This window comes from Alosa pseudoharengus, unplaced genomic scaffold (genome assembly GCF_046254945.1).
Source record: "Alosa pseudoharengus isolate Yale_2024_CS ecotype anadromous, Long Island Sound unplaced genomic scaffold, YU_APseudo_1.1 YU_APseudo_1.1_scf_5, whole genome shotgun sequence".
Taxonomy (NCBI): Eukaryota; Metazoa; Chordata; class Actinopteri; order Clupeiformes; family Clupeidae; genus Alosa; species Alosa pseudoharengus.
The window spans coordinates 3,155,960-3,174,516 of record NW_027468837.1 but is presented as its reverse complement, the minus strand read 5'-3'; positions in this window follow the sequence as shown (position 1 = coordinate 3,174,516).

The window sequence follows — 18,557 nt, the reverse complement described above, 5'->3', positions numbered from 1 at the left end:
CGCAGCTGTTGCAATACCTGTGAAAACATCTTGGAAGAGAAGTTTGAGCCGCGGTCACTCTGTATCACCAAAGATGGACATAAATTGTGTAAGGGCCTTAACCACAGACTTGGTCTTAATGACTCGCAAGGGATAAGCAGCAGGATACCTCGTACTCTGACACAATGTTCCGGTTCCAGCGCCGACGAGAGAGGCAGCCTGTCGAGGTAGCTCCGTGTCTTTGTGTATTTCTTACCGTCTTTTGTTTACTTTTTACTTTTTTTACTTCGCAACTTTTTTGGATTACGCACTTTGAGGAGTGTTTTCATTCTATCCTATGGATATGGATCTATTACAATGCTCCAGCGGCAGCAAACTTGTGTACACAAGGAATCAGCTGCTTGCAATACGACGGAATGCTGGTAGGGTTCACGTAAACATCCAGGAGGAGCTGTGGTGCTTTCGGTGGTGCAGAGCGGGAGTTAAAGTGAGGACTAGGCGTCGTGAGAAGAAGTGGCAACACAAGCCCTCAGTTCCTTCGATGGTTATGGGAAACGTGAACTCACTGGCCAACAAGACTGACGATCTGGCTGCCCTGGTAAGAAATCAGAAGCTGTACAGGGATTGTAGTTTGCTATGCTTTACGGAGACGTGGCTAACAAGCCATATCCCCTCAGCTAACGTTGAGCTGCCCGGCTTCAGTGTAGCTCGTTTGGACAGAGACAGTAAACTTTCTGGCAAAAAGAAGGGAGGCGGACTGGTGCTATACATAAACAACAGATGGTGCAATCCCGGACATGTTACAGTGAAGGAGACTGTATGCTGTAAGGATGTGGAATTACTAGCGGTCAGTCTACGACCATACTACTACCGAGGGAGTTCTCGCACGCCATTGTTGTTTGTGTCTACGTTCCGCCTCAAGTCCTCCCGGACACAGCGTGTGAAGTCATTCACTCTACAGTCGCTAAGCTCCAAACTCAGCACAGTGATGCCTTCTTTGCGATCTCTGGTGACTTCAACCACATTACACTGGATTCCACCCTCACAAACTTTTACCAGTTTGTTGACTGCCCAACGAGGAAAAACAGGACAATAGATCTCATGTATGCAAACGTGAGGGATGCTTACAGTGCCACCCCCCTTCCCCCACTAGAGAAGTCGGACCATAACCTCATTCATCTTCAGCCAATGTACAAGCCAAAAGTTCAGAGGCTACCAGTTGCCATGCGCACCTTCAGGTAGTGGACACCGGAAGCGGATGATGCTTTGAGAGACTGCTTTGAGTCCACTGACTGGAGTGTGCTACTGAATGGAGAGGACTTAGAGGAGGTCACACATTGCACTACTGACTATCTGAACTTCTGTATGGACATTGTTGTTCCCACAAGGACTGTACGCTGCTATCCAAATAACAAGCCTTGGATAACCAGTAATGTCAAGACCCTTCTCAGTAGGAAAAATATGGCGTTTAAGAAGGGGGACATGTCAAAGCTGAGGCGAGTACTGGGGGAACTCAAGAATACGCTGAAAGAGGCTAAGGAGGACTACAGAAGGAAGATAGAACAGAAGTTGCAAGAAAACAACATGAAGGAGGTGTGGGACTGTATGAAATCTATCACTGGCCTTAAGAAGAGCAGCAGCTCTGTGGAGGGAGACCTGGACAGGGCGAACCAGCTGAACCACTTTTACAACAGGTTCGATTGCCCAGCCCCCACCCCACCTCATTACCAGTGCAACACTCACCCCCACCATCACTGGATATTGCACCCCTCCCCCACATGGTGACCACGAACAACGAGGTGACAACGACCTCAGCCATCAGACACACAGACCCCAGATGCTGCCCCCCTCCCCTCCCCCCCTCCATCATCACTGCTGATCAGGCTATCGCACCTCTCCCCCACATGGTGACCACGAGTAGTGCGGCAACAATGGCTTCAGCCAACGGCCATCAGTCTCTAGCCACACGACAATCCTCTCAGAAGCACCCTTCCTCCTCCTCCACTCCCCTCCCCTCATCCACCCCATCATTACAGCTGATCAAGTAAGTTATCTTTTAAAAAAACTTCATCCTCGTAAGGCAGCCGGACCTGACAGACTGTGTCCAAGGCTGCTCAAGGCCTGTGCTGCTAAACTGGGGGAGCCACTGAAGCACATCTTCAACTGGAGTCTACGTCTCGGACAAGTTCCAACACTGTGGAAGACATCATGTCTCACCCCCGTCCCCAAGAAACCACACCCCAGTGAGCTTAAAGGGGACATATTATGCAAATTTCACTTTTTGCATCCTTTTGTACCTCCATTTGGGTCTCTACAGCTCCTAATAACACTCCAAGCGCGAAAAAAAGCCATCCATCCATTTTCTGTGAGTCAGTTGAACGATTTTGGTGTCAGGAATCATAGGCTTCTATGAGCCATTTTCTGGCTCCCTTATCCTGACGTCAAAATAAGGGAATTTGCATAGAACCACCCTGGCGCCACCCCTCACCTCTCAACCCCCACATAGCCCCACCCACTCGATTAGTTGAAGATCCGCCATTAGTTTGCTGGTTTAACAAGCACGGACACCGAGCGCAATGGCTACAAGCAAGAGCAAGTCACACATGAAGTGTTGTGTTGTTGGCTGCACAGAACAACACAAATCCTTGCACTTTCTCCCAGCCAAAGAGAACAGAAGAACCGAGTGGCTCCATTTCATTTTCGATGGCCATGTTCCAGCAACAGTCGGCAAAAATCTTGTGTGTGGAACCACTTCAAGGCAGACTGCTTTGAAAACCTAGGACAGTACACTGAGGGATTAGCCATCAAACTTCGTTTGACAGAGGGATCTGTACCTACTGTCCGTGGCAAGTCACAAGATGAGAGACATGTAAGTACTTTCAAATAATGACTTTTGTGTTCCTATCGCAGTTACGCATGAACTAACGTTAGGTTGTTCGTGTCATTTAGCACAAGCTAATGCAAACATTACGGCTAACGTTAGCCCTGCATCTGCTTGGAGTGAGCATTTTCTCCATTCCAAATTGCAAATGCAGCACACAGCCGATCGAGTCATATTTCACAATCCCAGTCAATAATATCTGAAAGTAATGATTGTTAAAATGTTGTCTAGACGCTAGACCTCCATTAAATATTGTCATGTTATCCACAATTGAGGCGACCAACAGCTAAAAGCCCTTAGTATAAGCTAATGTTAGCTTGTAGCCTCACTTTATAATGTTATCCAGTGTTTGCACATTTCCCCTATAGCTCTATTTCATTTAAGCTGCAAGGGTTTGTCACAATTTGTAGTCGTTTTGTCCTTACTGATAAGGAGTTAGATATGGTCATGTTATCTACAATGAAGGTGGCCAGTAAGCTCTTGGTCTAGGCTAATGTTTGCTGTTGTAAATAAAGCGAGATATAGTACTGAAGTTGCAAGAAGTTGTAGCCTCAGTTTTTAGCTCAAAGTAAACGTGCATATATAGGATGCTGCACGAGACCAGGCCACCTTATCCTCTGGGGACCCTCTCTACAGGATGCATTTCTCAAAGTACAGGAAGGGAGAGTGCAGGGTGAAACCCAGCAAAACCGAGACAACATTCCGTAAGTTACATAATTTTTTATTTATCAACAATAAAAGATCTGTTAATTTTGCATGCTATTGCACTATGGTGTCTTTACAATGAACAAAACAATAAATAAATGTACAATGAAATACTTTACAAACTATGTACATAGTTACAGAAGTGTTTGTGAAATATTGCACAGGGTATGTGGAACACTTGATGGGCTTCATCATGAGCAAGGTCTTTGTGGACCAAGAAGCATACAGGGAGGAACTCCTGAAAATAAGCATTCCTCCGGACCTGTCCTCAGAGTTTGAGCACCCAGAGAAGGAGGAGGAGGTGATCGCCAACTATGTGTCTCGCTTCAATCCAGGGGAGGCAGTTTGAAGCCCACGTATTGTCCTTGGCTGTCAGGAAACTCCAGACGAACACGCAGGACCACACATGACGGGATGACGACCCTTATTCTGCATCCAAGGAATCCCCAACACCAACTGACAAAGCTCCCGTAGGCAAGCTATCTGTAACGACTAAAAAAAAAAAAAAACATTGCAGTAGTTAGCAGGTTACATAATCTGTCAGTTCTGTCAAAAGTGCAAAGTGCACAAAGTGCAATTGTCATATTGCATATGTCATGTTTTATTTCTGTTTTGTGTAATAAATATATTGTAATTTTATTTATATTTAAATGTGTCACGAGTGTATGTTTGATACCTGCTGAATTTGCAGACAATAGCCATACATAAAAAGAAAGAAAACAACAATTGGGGCAGTGACCTATGAACATTAGTAAGACGGTAAAGAGCCTGTCACTTCTCATAAACACTGGGAAAAACTAATAAGTAGCTTAATAAATAACACATACTTCTCTATTCCCCGTAGCCATAAGGCCCCATGGTCAGCTCTGTATATGTTCAGTGCGTTCTGAAGAGAATAAACATTCAGGCACACCGGGTATAAACCCGTCTGCTGCAGACGTTGTGTGATCTATAATGGTATGGTAAGGTGAGTGCTATGCTAGCACAGTCCCTAGCATTATTCGTAAATGAGTGAGTAATATGGCAGCATACTCACTAGCTCATTTATAAATAAGTTAGTAACACGGTAAGATATTTGCAGGCCTTTCTGTATCTTAGAAAAGTTACCTGTGTAATCTCCTGGCAGCATATACTCTGCCTCAGTTGGCACTGCCCAACAATGTCCACAAGCACACCTATATAATAATTAAAATAATAATAATAATAAAAGCTAATCAAGTGCTGTGAATCTAGTGAAGTTTCAAATACAAGCAAATGTTAAATATCGTAAAAAGACTGGCTTTGTCACGAAAAATTACACTACGTTTACTTCGTAACAGGCTGAACAGGGTAAAGGCTAATAGCCAAGACTAATTTGGCACGTAGGAGAGATAGCAAATACATTGATTTAAAAAGTTAACAAACCATTTAGAAACTGCTTGCAGCATTCGTGAAGGTGTTTCTGCAGGTGGCTCCTCTTCATCTTGATCTGGGTCCGACTCTGGGTCGAAAATGTTGGGCTAGAGTGCGCCTCTGTATTCTGTCATTTTCACCCAAGCAGTGGAGGTTTTCACGTGATGAAAACGAACAGCGTAAACATCTGACAGGTGGGGTGTGGTCAGCAGTAGCTTATTTGCATAAAAGGGATAGAGTCCTTAAACGGCTCATTCTGAAAGGGACTGAAGCTGGCAAGAATTAGGCTGCAGAGATCTCTTTATGTGAGATTGATTTTGTGCAAAAAACTTTATGAACATGTTTTGTATAGCCCATAGACCTATTCTAACTTGTTTAAAAAGAGGTATAATATGTCTCCTTTAATGACTTCAGGCCTGTCGCTCTAACATCACATGTGATGAAAACAATGGAGCGACTGGTCTTAGGTATGCTCAGACCCCAGGTACGCCATGCACTAGACCCGTTACAGTTTGCATACCAGGAGAAAGTGGGTGTGGCGATGCCATCACTTATCTTTTACACAGGACACATTCTCACCTAGACAAGGGGAAAAGTGCTGTGAGAATCATGTTCTTTGACACCATCCAACCCCTCAGACTGGGAGACAAGCTCTTGCAGATGGGTGTGGATGCTCACCTGGTACCAGGACAGAGCAGGCTGTACTTCCTGAGGAGGCTGCGGTCCTTCAATGTGTGCAGCAAGCTCCTCAGGATGTTCTACCAGTCCGTTGTGGCCAGTGCCCTCTTCTATGCAGTGGTATGCTGGGGAGGAACCACAAAGAAGAAGGATGCTGGGCGACTTGACAGGCTGGTAAGGAAGGCTGGCTCTGTAGTGGGAGCTGAACTGGAGACCCTAAACAAACTGATCAACATCTTGGACAATGAATGTCATCCACTCTACAGCAATATCAAAAAGCAAAAGAGCTTGATCAGCTGGAGACTTCGCTCACTGCCATGCACAACTGAAAGGCTGAGGAAGTCATTTGTCCCCAGGGCCATTGAACTGTTCAATGCCTCACTAAAGGGAAGAGGAGAGATAGACTTCTCTGCTTAGTCTGTCTGCCTCTCCACCCTCTCCATGTTTGAGTACTGACTGCCCACTACTGCTTTACTACTGTTTTACTAATGTACACAGCCTAATGTTTTTACTACTGTTTTACTGCTACACTGTTTTTCATGCTATATTAGCACACATGATCAATGGCTGCGGTCAGGCTTCTGCTACAATACTGAATGAATGGCTATAACCCTATTACCTCAACCTGTTCTTGCACTGACATAGTTTTTTATTTTACCTTGTCTACATTATACTTTACTCTCCTATTTGTCCATATTATTTATGCTGGTCTCTAGACCTTACTCTTGCACTGTTGGACTAATGTTGGACTAATGTTGGACCTTCACCATGACACTCACTCTCTTGAGCACCTTGCCATGCACACATAACTAAAGGACTATGGTTGGACTACTTTTTGCACCTTCACCATGACACTCACTCCCTTGCACCTGACCAGTCCCGGCCCTGCCACTACAAGCGTCTTATGCTTGATCACCCTCAAGCACATTGGACTTTCTAAATTTAATTTATATAGTGTATTTAGTATTTAGTTTTGTTAGTTTTCTTATCTTTCTTATCTTCTACTGTCTTTATTGTATAATGGAGTTTAGTTATATGTTTATACTTATGTTTACCATTTCTGCTGTAAGTGCATGTTGTGTGGGATGTCTGTATGCTACTGAGACCCTTGAATTTTTCCCTTGGGGATCAATAAAGTATCTATCTATCTATATCTATCTACATTACAGTCAGTAAATACTTACTCCCCGACTTAGAACTAGGCAATTGGCCAACACAATCTACTATCAGATGCTCAAACGGCTGAGCTATAGCTGGGATATGCGAAAGAGGAGCCGGACTATTAGTCTGATTAGACTTCCCTGTCATCTGGCAGGTGTGGCAGGTCTTAATGTATGCAGCCACACCTGCCAGATGACATACATGAATGTAACATGCATTGAATTTGTTATTGAGAACTATTGTATAAGAGAAAAAAAATAGTGACAATTATATGAAAACACATTAATGAGTAACACTTTAACTTAATGTCATTACCTGGCAATCCATTAGAACTAGCTGCACCGCTATATTCATTCTTCTGATACGAGTTATTGTGCCACTAGATTGTACTGATACGAGTTATTGTGCCACTAGACTGTACTGAACATGCCACCATTCATCAGTGCGACCAGAAGACTGTGATCAAATAAATCATCGTCTGCCATTGTTTTAGCATTTACAAACAGTTGAAGTTCATTTGAGCAGGTGTGTGCAATGGGGAGGTGTTTGATATCATCATGAACGAAGGATATCTTTGGATTTGGCTGAAATCCAGTTGCTGGAACTTTGCTGCAGCCTGTTGCAAATGCCAGTATCAGACCAAGTAGGGCTGCTCGATTTTTGAAAAAATGAGAATCACGATTTTTTTTGGTCAAGATTAAAATCACGATTCTTCAAACAATTCTTTTTGAGTTTGAAAATAAAATTCATTTATTCGGCATTTCAGCAAAAAAACTCACTGTAACTGAGCTTTCAAAATTCCAGCTGTTCTGTAATTTCTATAAGACTTCCAATGAATAAAATAAATATACTAGAAAATCAAATAAGACAGAACTTAAATAAACTTAAATAAAGTTTCTCCTGTTTAATACACTGACACATTTAGTTTAGTGCACTGTAACGTTTTTTGTAAATGACACTCAACAAATTGCATTCTGTACATTTATCCAGTAAAGGATTAAGGCTGTAAGGACTGGCCTGGCCCATCATACTCTGAACTCGAAACGAAACAAACTTGAACTTTAGAATCATTTTAGGTGAATATGGCACATATTTAAAGGGTTTTTGCCAGAAACACCAGCCTGTTAACATGATCAGGCTTTAGAGATGAGTGCAAGCAGGAAACAATATTTCCACTAGTGCTAAATACTCGCTCTGAGGAGGAACTTGTGGCGGGAATACACAAATATTTCCTGGCCAATTTTGAAAGACGTGGGTACATCATTTGGGTATCCCTCCACCACGTCAGAGGGTCCTCCTCAGGATCTAGTGTGTCCGTCGGGAAGTAAGACTGGATCTCAAGAGCAATGGCTTGGTCCTGTTGTGGAGGAGTTCCTGCAGCCTTGTCTGTGGCGACCTTGATACAAGGATACAAGGAAGTTTATTGTCACATGCATATAGCATATACTGGAAGTAAGAAATGCAGTGAAATTATGTCTGGTGTCAGCCTATTTGTGCATTTATGGGGGGGAGGGGGGGTAAAAAGGGCAGTAGAAGAGGGGTTTAGTAGATTAAGTGGCAAGGGCTGCATAAGAAAGGTGGGGGAGGATTGGGATTGGGGGGGGGGGTCACCAACAAGGAGCACCCAAGAGCAACAGGGGCAAGGAAAAACTCCCTTACCAAGGAAGAAACCTTGGGCAGATCAAGGGGCTAACCCAACTGCCAGGGGTCTTGGTGTGTGTGTTGGGGGGATGACAGGGGAGATGGGATAGTGTGCTGTGTATGTGGGGAGAGGGCAGTGTGCAATATGTGTGTTGGAGAAGCTTCCTCATGAGACAATGTGCTGTGTATTGGGGGGGGGGGGGGGGCAGTGTGCTGTAAGTATGTTGGGGATGTGTGTTGGAGAAGCTTCCTGATTAAATAATGTGCTGTGTAGGTAGGGGAGAGGGGGTGGGCAGTGTACTGCAAGTATTGTGAAGGGACTATTGCAAGCAGAGTACTGTATGTATGATGTATGTGAGTGATGACAGTGAAGATGTGTGTGTGGGCGGGAGGGGAGTGGAGCAGTGACTGTGTGTGTGTGTGTGTAGTGTGTGTGTGGGTAGGTGGGGGCAGTGTGCTGTAAGTATGTAGAGGATGTGTGTTGGAGAAGATCCTGAAGACAATGTGCTGTGTATGTAGGGAGGGGGGGGGGGGGACAGTGTGCAGCAAGTATGTAGAGGAGGCTTACTGTAGCAAGCAGTGTGCTTTGTGACTACATAGGCGTCTTCTTGATTTCAGCGGTAGGAATAATCCATTGTTAGGATGAGAAGAGTCCTTCAGAATCTTTTGGGCTCTTAGGAGTACTCTTCTGGAATAGATATCTTGTAGAGCAGGGAGTTGAGTTCTTATAGTATGTTCAGTTGAGCGCACTACTCTCTGCAGAGTACTACAATCTCTAACTGTGGAGTTCCCATACCAGGTGATGATGCTACCAGTTAGAACACTCTCAACCGCTGAAGTGTATAAGGCCTTCATGATGGATGTAGAAACTTTGAATTTCCTTAGCTGACGAAGGAAGTAGAGTCGTTGTCTGGACTTCTTCAGAACATATTGAGTGTTAACAGTCCATGTTAAGTCTTCAGTAATGTGGACACCAAGGTATTTAAAACTTGTGACTCTCTCTACAGGTTGCCCGCTGATCATTAGTGGGGTGTAACTGTAGTTCTGCTGCTTCCTTCTGTAATCCACTACCATTTCCTTGGTTTTATTGATATTCAGTGTCAAGCTGTTAGATTGACACCACTGTGCCACCTCATCAACCTGATCCAAGTAGAGCTGTTCATTGTTGTTACTAATCAGGCCCAAGATCACTGTGTCATCTGCAAACTTGATGATGGAGGTATGACTACTGTTGGCTTTGCAGTCATGTGTGTAGATGTTGTACAGCAGTGGACTCAAAACACAGCCTTGGGGAGCACCAGTGCTGATGGTTAATGAGTCAGATGTCAGACCCCCCACTCTAACCACTTGTGAACGGTTGGTGAGGAAGTCAAATATCCAGTGACACAGTGACAAGCTGCCCAGGCCCTTCTTCCTCTTCTTGCAAGCACCAGCATCTTATGTATCAGCAGGCCTAGCTGCTGTTTCAAGAGGGGCTTCCTAGAAGCAAAAAAAGAAAATGGGAAACAGTTGTGGTGTTAATATCACAATATTTGCTTACAATCTGCACTTAATCTGTTATTATAATTATTATCATCATCATCATTATTATTACTGTGACACTGTCAGCCATCAAATCCTTCATCTCCACTTTCAGTTGGTCTACAATGGATTCACGGAGGTCTTCATCAACATATTTTAATTTGAACCTTGGGCCCAGGGCAGACGCCATGTCAAGTAACTCTTGTGTTGCTTGGTCACTGTATTTGTCATTGAGATACTCCAGTATCTTGTGTTTGATGGTTTTGGCAAGTTCTGTGTCATCCTACTGGTCTTCCAAGATTGAATTGTTGAAGAGGTGAAGGGTCAGCTTCACAAAAGACACACTTACATATTTCTCTCCAGAATTGCATCCGTGAATTCAACCAGGGGTACCATAATATATAAAGTACCAACCATAATATATTTAGTAGGCTATGGCATGATATTGTCATAATAATTTAATTATTTGGTTCACTATCATCACTTATCTAACCCTCATCGTTTTTGTACACAAAAATAGCCTAATTGTAGTTTATAATCACCTATAGCCAGGTGCAGTCTGTGCCCGAAGCATTGGAGCCTCCGCCATCCATTGACCTCCGCCGCCAACTTTATATTAGCAGCATTGTCTGTGGTTATGCAGACGAGCTTTCCCACGTTTAATCCCCATTCCAGCAGAGCTTCCCTCAGTCCATGGGCGATGTTGCGTCCAGTATGGTCTTCGGGCATGAACGCTGTTTGGAGACACCTCACTCTCAAAGTAAATTCGGTATCAATGAAGTGCACGGTCAGGCTAATATATGGTTCCATCGTGCGACTTGACCAAAGATCTGTCGTCGCTGCGAAGTTGTCCGCTGTAGACACTTCTTCCTCAACTTCTTTTCGACATTTGTCATACATATTTGGCAGAACCACTCTGCTGAAATGGTGCCGAGATGGCAACGCATACCGTCCAAAGTTTGCATAAGGTTCTTGAAACCCTCGCCCTCGACTGTACTGATAGGGTGCATATCTTTAGCTAAAAAATACCTGATAGCAGCTGTGATTTGCTTGTTCCTATCCGAATTTGATGGATAGGGAATCGCATTATACAGTGTTTGAAATGGACGTCTGTACTGATGTCGTCGGGGTTGTGGTCTTCTCTTTTTGTTTCTTTAGTAGGCCTAATTCGTCGTAAGCGACTTTGTGATTACGTCTGAGCTGATTGAACAAGTTTGTTGTGTTGCCAAGGGGTGCAGATATCACGTTGTAGCACATTTTGCACATTATGTGGGCCTGTGCCTCGTCGGATTCTTCAAATCCGAAGTGTTGCCATACGAGAGAACTTGTTTTACCCTTTTTATCAAGCAAACAGGGCTGTCCTCCCTCTGCCATCTCGCTCGCGCTGTTTTCTGAATCAAATGCTGGTGCTGCAGGTCACACCACACACACACAGCTCGCGGCGCCGAATTGAATGCTCTGGGTGGCTGAATTGCGCATGCGCGTCTCATTCAGAAAACCACAACGGAAAATGCCAAAAAAATCGTTCCAACTCGATTTTATTAATTTGGAGATTGTTTGACTCAAGAATCGAAATCCTGATCAAAATTAAATTAACTGCACAGCCCTAAGACAGGTTCTGTACAAATTTCTGCTCTTCCTCTGTTAACGTCCTGTCCTCAAACCTTTCATGAAGGTCTTTATCTAACAACAAAGTTGCACAGAAAAATTGTTGGATGTATGTTTGTTAGAACGGTGGATGGATGTTAGATCTAATGAACATTTGAACATTGGATTGTTGCAGCTCTATGACATTGTATTTGTGTAACGGTGGATAAAAAAAAGGTAATTGAAAAATAGGAACTGATGTGTCTATCCGTGCCTGGGGCTGCCTGAGAGGGACATGGTCTGAGCTCTCGACTTAAATTAAAACTGATTGGCTGCCGAGGGCCGAGTCCCACCCTCACCACGCTTGCTTTACCTTCTGTCAAACATGCCATAGCTAGGTCTACGGCAAAACCTGCACGAGCCATAACCCTTGAATGCAAGCATGGTGAAAGGTGGCACTCGGCCCTCGCCAGCCTATCAGCTTTAACTTGAGTTGGACGCAAGACCCTGCCCCTCTCAGGTAACCCCAGGCACAAATAGAAACAACCTTATTTCCGATTCTTCAATTATCCATTTTTCTATCCAAAGTTACACAAATACAAAATCAGGATACAACTCCAAAATCTTACATATGCATTTATTTAACAAGCAATTTTTTTTTTTTTATCCAATTGAATCCAATTTTTCCATCTTCAATAGAAAACTGATAAGCTTTACACGGACCCTCTATGAACAGGGCTCTATCAGTGTTCTCTGTAGATATTAGCATAAGTATTACACGTAAGTAAAAATTCACATGTTTACTTACTGTGCACACATTGTAGAAATTCTCTAAATTTCACCACAATCAACTCCTCTCTGGCCCTTCTGTTACTGCCCAGAACCGAGTAGCTTGGTTTTAAAAGGCCAGTCACAATTTCTGGAGTCAGACAATTTCTTTCTGTTGCCATGTCAAGAATGACTCGCATGCTAGGAATAGTGGCAGCACCTTGTGTGAAAAGTTAGAACTTAGGGTATTATTATTTGTTCAAAGTTGCCTTAGTAGAAGATTAACACTGACAATAAGTGATTGATTAAAAACTGGTGAATACAGTATGTACAAAATACGGTTACAGTAATTACCAAGATGTGCTTCCATTACATGGAGGTTAAGTACAATTGTGAAAATTTTAAAACTGAGAGATCTGAGATATGCACCAAACTCAGAGAAAGACAGTAATATACAGTGGGCAGTGCTTCGACTTGGCCAGCTTCACTCGCGGTCCGTGCATGGGATCACGCGACTTTAATTTGTATTTTTCCAGTGAGACGCTGCAACAACCCAAACAACCGGTAGATGGCTCAAGTGAGCAGGGTGTCTCGTAAAAAGAAATGGAGACTGAAAAACCCTACTTCACTACAGACTTTAGCAGACTGGTTTAGAAATAATTTAATAGCCAGAAATATGCCTGCCCTGGCCTAATAAAGAAATATTTGGTTAACTGCGAGTGAATCCCGTTTGCAGCCGTAGAAGAAACGGGGGACAAATTAAACATTCTGGTTTTCTCCGAGTGCAACGATGATAGACAGACATCATTTGGACAAAATATAGAGCATATTAACCTCCGTTGCTCAGCCAAATGCCTTCCTGTTACGTCCTGTTATCACGGAGTTACAGGCGATAAACGATTTTTGATGGTCACAAGTTTTTTGATTATTAAAGAGTGTTTTTCATTTAAAGGTTTGACTTCATGCTTATTCAGTAGAGCATTTAGTGCTCTCCCCAATCCCAGACGTTCACATTGCATGTTTGTTTGTAATGGATGCAACTGCGAGATAGGCTATGCGTTTGACGGCAATGAGTTGTTAAACCAAGACATAGCCTATAGCCCAGCAGCAATCTAGGGACTGTTCGTTATTTATTAAAGGGGCCACCGGAGGAATTTTGAGTGCTTCAGTCAAAAGTTGCATGACCCTCTCTTGCCTGCTAGAAATTGTTCAATGACCCTCCGACAGAATTGTTAAAAAAGACATGACCCTCCCCTGCCAATTGTCGCTGTCTTCCACCCGCACCACAGCCACACACTGTGATAACGTTCTTAAATCAATCTTTCCCGTGAGCTTGCATGCTACCAGCCCTTCCTTTTCAAATGTGTTGCGCCTGTTTGCACAATTTCACAAATAATCATATTTGATTAATAATATGACAAATAATCCCTGTGCACGGGGACCAAAACAATGCATGCCAACTTTTTCCGTGTTTATCACGTATTTTAACTTTCCCCCGCTGTCTTGCCGTTTTAATGTTTTCTCGTAGAATATCCCATATTTTAGTACTCTCATAACAGCCCTGCCATCGGGCCTGTCTCTGTGTTGCCCTGTTGCTACCCCTTGCCCTTCCAACGAAACAGATGTCTTCAAATCATCGTTTTCCTTGCTTGAAGGCGAACTTAGAGTGATGTTAACCTATTTAAGTTTAACGGCGTGATTGTCGTGAGAGCACGATTCATTGGCGCTTGCATGTTCGGCCTTATGTCTACGTGCGCACCTGAGGCTACTCAGCTACAAGAGAAAGAATTTCCCCTGTTTGTATGTTCACTGCAAGTTGGCCTACCATAACTTACCAACTCTGCACTGTAGACCCTAACTGGCTATTTATATTTTTCTGTGAAATAAGCAAATGTATTTGTTCAACTTTATGAAGCAGAATTACGCATAGGCTACTTGGAACATAATACATTTGACAAAGGACAGATGTATGTTGCTAGTGACAAAATATTAACTTTCAGTGTTTTACAATGTCTTTGTCATGGGGAAGTGTTTTTCCCCATGCATTTATTCTAGGTTACTGTCAGTGACTGCTGTGAGAGAAGCGGGTTCTGTGTTTCGTTCATGTCAGTGACTGACGCGAGAGAAGCGGGGTCTGTGTTGTGTTGCGTTAATTTATTTTCATTGGGCATACCGTGCCGTGCCGTCCACAGCTCTTCAGTTCTGACAAAGCCAAAATTACTCCTTTTGAAACAATGAGTGCAGGAAGCGCGTTTGTATGGTTATATTGCTTGACGGGGGGGATCCCAAGCAGCTTTCAGCCATTAGGCTACTTTGAGAACATTTCAATTCACCCGACACTAATATTCAACATGTTGAAAACTATTTCGGCATAGCCTATAAAGCAGTTTAATTAAATGGAATGTTGTAAACAAACGAGCTACTTGGTGAGGCTTGGCCTCACAGATGCGCTAGTGCCTTAGATGGCAGGAAAAACCACCCGATTCACGTTGGCTGGGGGGGAGGGGGGCCATCAGACATTTGTGCCCATCCGGCCCTGCCCCCAACACATCACACCTTCCCACCGCTGACAGCTTAAAAGAAGTCAAGAGGACTCCTTACTCACAGACCTATTCACAAACCTGCGGAATTTTGCCGTGTTTTGAAATCCTATGCAGCTACAGGAGCTTCCAATCGTGAGGAAGCAATTTTGCATTGTAGGCATAACTAACATGCAATAACGCCGCCAACAACAACCAAACCTAGGCTAATCATTGTCAACATGTAAATTAAATGTAACATTATTGCGAATCAAATTAAAATGTTCTCTTTTGCAAACGTAGGCATAGTAACAGAATAATTTAATAATGTTACAAAGATACTACATCAATCCGTATGTTTCATTAGGCTACTTGTTTTGCCTTGATTCATTTAGGCTAGGCCTTTTTATTCAGGGGCCGTTTTCACAAAGAATTTTAAGGCTAAGAGTAGCTCCTAACTGGCGAATTTAGGAGCAACTCCTAAAAATAATGGGCGTGTCACTCCCAACTTTAGGACTCCTAATTTTTTCACAAAAAGTAATTCACGAAGCATTTTAGACCTAAAAGTAGCACCTACGTCTGGGACAGAGAGGACTCCTAACTCACTAAGACCTATTCATAAACAGCTTTTTTGTGGCATTTTACGTTGCGATGTTTTGAAATGCGTAGCCTATGCGCAACAGGAGCTTCCAATCGCAAGATTCTGAATCGCACATTCTGAGACCTGTCACCCGTCACTCATCATCGTAAGGGAGGTGTTTGGAATCATGCCTGCGTTACAATCATCAGCCAATCAAGGTGGTCACGCTTGCCCATTTACCCAAATTAATGGTCGAATATTACTGATGATCATTGTTATTTAAGAACATGCAGTGTGCGTAGGGTACCAAAAACATCTTGCTCGTAAAAAAGCATCATAACGCACATTCTGGCGGGTCTGTTATTTACTGTAGGCTGCGCAAACCACATGCCTTTATTTTGGGCAAGCCTGCATTCATTCAATCATTCATTCATTCAACCTTTATTTATTCTCGGAGGGTCATTGAGGGAAGTCCTCATTTTCAATGAAGCCGAGATTACAGAAGCGAAGCAAAGCGCTCCACAAACAAGAAGACAACATTCGAGGCCTTCTGTTGAAGAATTTTATATAAATGTGCTAACAGTAATCCTCCTGCCCCTGATAGGCCTACCACAGCTGTGGATAGTGTGGAATGTTCAAGTAATAACACAATCCAATGTGTATCTCAATTGTCCCCCGCTGACCACCTCACACATTTCTCTAGATTTTGCAACGAACTTACATGACACAATGCTATAAAATATGCCAGTTTTAGGACACAGAATAATGTTTGTAATGATACCAGGTAGGCCTATGTTTAACAGTAACAAGTGTAATGAGCTATTCATTGTCGAAGGTGCATGGTGAAGTGAAATTCTTACTTTGGAAAACAAACATTTGCCGATATCATCGCCGATCATCAGAATATTGCAACAGATTCTGTGTTCTGGACTGCAGGTAACTTGTTAAGCCAGTGGTTCTCAAACTTTTATTTCATTCCCAACTTTGATCAAGGGGCATGACTGATGATAGTGGAGATAACGTGTTATCCCGAGGCTTTTGCAAGTCAGCATCTTCGACGGTATTAAAAATATAAGTTTTCGATGTCCCAAACGGAGAGCTATACTTTATTGTTTTTAACAATCTCTATGCTACTCACAAAAATGTATGTGGACATGATGACGTAGGCTATCCAACTGTCGTGTGTTATTGTGATTACGAGCCAGTGGTTTTCAAACATGCGTGACTCCACTTCCCGAAACCTCCAATCCAACTAGCACTCTGATGTCAAAGACCCGAAGGAGAACACCAAGACGAGAAATGCTGAAGACTGTTGATCCTTTATTCACCGTATTGCAGTGAGAATACAATCCAAACAGCGTCAGGACTGAACCGTCAGGCAATAGAGTGATGAGTGGCAGCTGCTACCCCGATGAGATCTAATCTGAATGTGCCTGAGCTCTTCCTTTTATGCTCTCAGGGGCCTGAGAGGCGTTCCTATCACCAGGAACGTCCCCAGGCCCCTTTTAGCCAATCAGAACGTTTTGGGACCTGAGATATTGGTGGAAACTCCTTCTCTTACAAACATTAAAAAATGTGTGTTGCTAGGCAGAATACATGTGACCAAGTTCTATGTGTAATCTGTTGCCAGGCAGGGTATGTTTTGATTTGGTTCTATGTGTCACTTCAACTTTGGTTTCACTTCCCCTCTCTGGAAGGTCCCTGCATCTCCTCTTCTGCTAGCCCCTTCTATTTATGCCCTTCTGGTAAGCACCTTTCTCTCCCAGGCCCTGTCTTGTTTACTTTCACTCTTAGCCTTTGACAGTTCAGTCTCATGACTTCCAGTAAATGTTGCATAACAGTTGCACAAACAACACCTTTATAGTAAATGGAATGTTTCTAATAAACCAGCACACACACACACAAGTATTATTATTATGTCTAGATAAAATCGCCACATATTCCCCCCTTTGAGGCTAAATTAGCCTCACTATGCAGCATAAGCAGTATTTAAACCCAGGAGTGTGTCATGACCCCTTATATATCGTCGCGACACCTCAGGCTATATGCACATGAGCAAGTTACAGGGGAATAGCGTCTACTATTAAAAACCTAATATTAAACATGAAACCTTAAACCTTATGTCAGGACTAATAAGAATGTGTCGGCATTACTGCCCTTATGTGAGTAAGTAATATCATTAGTAATCAAACCCCGAACGCCCAGATCAAGTGACAGAAAGGCCAATTACTCGTTAAGAACGAGTTGTGAAATCTCCCCATTTATTGACTAAAACAAATGGCTGGGACCCGAAACGGATTTGTCCCCAAAGTGGCCTGAAACCTCATATATTTCAACCAGTCACCTTTTGCACACGAGTTGAAGTAAAACCCCATGCTTCATGGCACTCAACGCACTAGGTATAGTTTTAGGCATTGGTGCGGCCTAATCCTTTTCTGCAATCCTTATAATAAACGTGAATAATTTAATCAAGAGCCCTGGACACCCAGACTAAGTGACAGAATGACCAATTACTTGTTATGAACATGTGGCTAGGACCCGAGACGGATTTGTCCCCAAAGCGGCTAATGTGCTAGTCACTTTGAACATAAAGGAAATTTTATGCAACGGCCATCGGTGCCAAATCAGAGTTACATAACAACTTCATGATCCTATTCGTCACTCACCCATCTTCCTTCCAGGTATATGGCTCCTTAAGTAAATCCTTATATAGAGTATATAAATGGTGTATATATGGCCCTTTTCTGGCCTTTCTGCACCACCCCCCCCCCCCCTTTTCGTTACTCGCAACGTCATCCCCCTTACTTCTCCGGATTCCTCCGGGCATTCACACTAGCGTGAGAACGGGTGAGCGCGCCGGCCGCAGGCGCGCCACACCGAGGGGACGGGCCGCCATGCTCTGCCTTAGGTTGCCCCTGCTGGCCAATGGGTTCGTACCCGTCCTCGAGCCACACCACTAGGAGGGCCAGGCCCGACGTGCGGTAAGTTTGGGGTAAGGTGAGCACTTCTAGTAGCAAGCTTTGGTTATATCTAGCCAGGTTTGGATGGCCTTGCAGTTGAGGGCTAAACCTCATAAAATTGAATCAAGATTACTTAATGCGACTTATTCGTATCAGGTCACAGCCCATAACCCTACTTCCTTGAC